The sequence below is a fragment of the Varanus komodoensis genome, unplaced genomic scaffold (genome assembly GCF_004798865.1).
Source record: "Varanus komodoensis strain SLA01 unplaced genomic scaffold, ASM479886v1 scaffold17, whole genome shotgun sequence".
In the NCBI taxonomy this organism is placed as follows: Eukaryota; Metazoa; Chordata; class Lepidosauria; order Squamata; family Varanidae; genus Varanus; species Varanus komodoensis.
The window spans coordinates 20916788-20919741 of record NW_025335505.1 but is presented as its reverse complement, the minus strand read 5'-3'; the positions used below and the strand labels follow the sequence as shown (position 1 = coordinate 20919741).

The following is a 2954-nucleotide window of genomic DNA, read 5'->3' as shown; positions in this document are numbered from 1 at the left end:
AGTTATCTGCCTGCTGGGATAATGTATTTAAGACAGGGGTCTCAAACTCAACTTACCTGGGGGCCGCTGGAAGTAGAATCTGGGTGAGGCTGGGCCGCATCAAGTATTCCACCACCGCGGCGGTGGTGGGCTGGCGCTTTGAAGGCCGCAGGGCCCCTCCCCCGCCCACCCCGGCAATTGGCCCGCGCGTTTGAGACCCCTGATGTAAGAGCACCAATTCAAAGCAAACTGTCTTTTTGTCTTGGCTGCAATAATTGAAGCATGTTTTAACAGAACAGTGAGCTTAGGCCAACTAGCAAAACAGTTCTTCTAGTGATGCATTTAGCTACCTAAGTGCTCAAGATTTTAGGAAGTGACAAGGGTGGCAAAAATATTAATGTATACCATCTGTGGTCACCATACAGTTGTAGGTGAATGAGTGCAGGACAACTGGTATCCACTTATTTTCACTAAATTGGATAAAATGCAACAGTGCAATGTAATAAATCTATATTAGATTTTGTACTCAAACTTGGTAGTTTTCTTACTTTTAACACAAACCCTCTGCTAATTTCCATTTTTATACAGCCCTGAAGATGAAGACATCAAGACCAACACACACTGTCTCTCCCCAAAAGATATTAATGCTATAATTAGGATCTAAAATTCCATAAAATTAAATATAAGAACTTGTCTTTCCCTGACTCATGTGTAAACTGTACCTTTCCATACCAGATAGTGGCCATCACGGAAAACAGGAACCAAACAAAACATGAAATATATATGTTTGTTGTAATAAGAATAAATATGCATACAGTCATGAATCAAGTTGCCATTTTTAACAATGGATTCGTTTTTTTTTTTTTTCAGTACAGTATGTACATATAAATGCTATGAGCACTAAGTGTAAAGAGAGCATAACATAGCACCATGCTAAAAATTAAAATTAAGAGAAAGCTCAGTACTTTATATTAGAGTTCCTGCATTGGCAGACTACTCTTTGTATTGAAAGTTGTGCTTGCTAAGCTCTGACCATAGCATATGTCTAGGGATTTTTTAAAAGATCATGGGATGTACTACAAAAATGATCCTTATAACGATTCTCAGAATGAATTCAAGAATTTAGATACCTGATCGGATATAAAGTGTAACCACAAACTGTTGATGTACAAATATAGATATTAATTTGTAATCAACATTTGAAAATGACCCTAATATAAACCTAGTCATGCAATATTGCCTTTTGTAGCTTGGAATGTACCTATCAGATCAGTCTTAGTTATCTCCCAAGACAAAAGGCCACAGCAGGAAATTAGGAAGATGTTTCCAAAACAATCTTGGGAAAGTTGCGATTGTTTTGATACAATGCATTTATACTAAAAATAGCCTTTAAAATGCTAGAGAGACTAGGATAAGCATGCATGTCTAAATTAGGTTAAGTTTCTGAAGTACAACCAAAATGTTTAAGAGTCTTTTTTAATTGGCTGAGCAAATTGAGTCCTTTGGTTTCAGTATTCAGTATTCTGTTTGATAGTAATTCCACTGAAAAATGAGACAGCAGAATGGAAGTTAGGACACATGTTCAGGATGCAATCCTGTCTGAAGTCCCAACACGATAAATCTCATACACATTTTCAAGGAACTCTAGATGGCATAATGCCTCAAAAATTAACTGAGTAGTAACTTTGCTGTAATACATGAGGTACCTAAAGCCCTGTAGAGCAATTTTAAGCACATCTGTTAACATTGTTTTACTGGAATCAATGCACATTAAAATTAAGAATACATAGAAATACAGAAACAGTGCGAGTCAGAAGGGGCCTCCCAGGCCATCTAGTCTGACCCCCAGCTCCAGCCAGCTCGACTCACGACATGCCCACCGTGTGCATTTCCAGCCTATCTTTGAACATCCTCACCGATGGGGCCTCAACAACCTTGTAGAAGCCCATTCCACAGCCTTGGGGTCCTAACTGTCAGGAAGTGCTTCCTGGCATCTAAATGGAACCTTGGCTCCCTGAGCTTTGCTCCATTGGAGTGCATCCTGCCTTCCTCTGCAGGGGAGAACAGGTCTCTACCTACCTCCGTGTGACATCCCCTCATATACCTGTATGTCACCAACATCCCTCTGAGTCTCCTCTTCTCCAGGCTGGAGAGACCCAGTTCCCTCAGTCTCGCCTCATACGGCATCCCCTGCAAACCGGCCACCAACCTTGTAGCTCTACGCTGCACTGACTCCAACCTGGCTATATCCTTTCTGTAATGAGGGGCCCAAAACTGAGCACAATACTCCAGTTGCGGGCGCACCAGTGTCATATAGAGTGGTAGTAATACCTCTCTCGATCTAGAAGCCACACTTCTGGCTATGCAGCCAAGGGTAGCGTTCGCCCTCTTGACCACTGCATCACACTGCTGACTCATGTTTAGCCTGCAGTCAACCAGTACCCCGAGGTCCCTTTCACAAGTGCTGTTCTCCAGCCACTTGTCACCTAACCTGTACTTATGACACCTATTCCTATACCCCAAGTGCAAGACCTTGCACTTATGCACATTGAACACCATCCTGTTGTCTCCTGCCCACTTCCATAGTCTGTCCAGATCCTTTTGGATCTGGAGTACCTGCTCCTCAGTTGCGGCCACTGCTCCAGTTTTAGTATCATCTGTGAATTTGATCTGCAGACTGTTCACCCCTTCTTCCATGTCATTAATGAAAAGATTAAACAGGATCAGTTCCAGGACAGAGCCCTGGAGGACCCCACTTGTCACTGGCCACCACCCTGATGATTCCCCACTAACGGTTACCCTCTGCTTTCAGTCAGTCAACCATGCCCTAATCCACCGGACAGTGCTTTGGTGTATCCCAAAACTCCTCAGTTTCTCCACCAGGGTATCATGAGGCACTTTGTCAAAGGCCTTGCTGAAATCCAGGTATACCACATCCACTGCATCCCCTCCATCTAGCCATCTCGAAACCTTGT

The 2954-nt window shown here is 42.9% G+C and overlaps 1 long non-coding RNA gene across 1 annotated transcript in view; it reads right to left on the bottom strand.

Moving 5' to 3' along the window:
* The window catches only part of LOC123021625, a 21910-nt gene that overhangs the window by 11880 nt on the left and 7076 nt on the right, over window positions 1–2954 (bottom strand). The gene's annotated exons all lie outside the window — the stretch shown is intronic.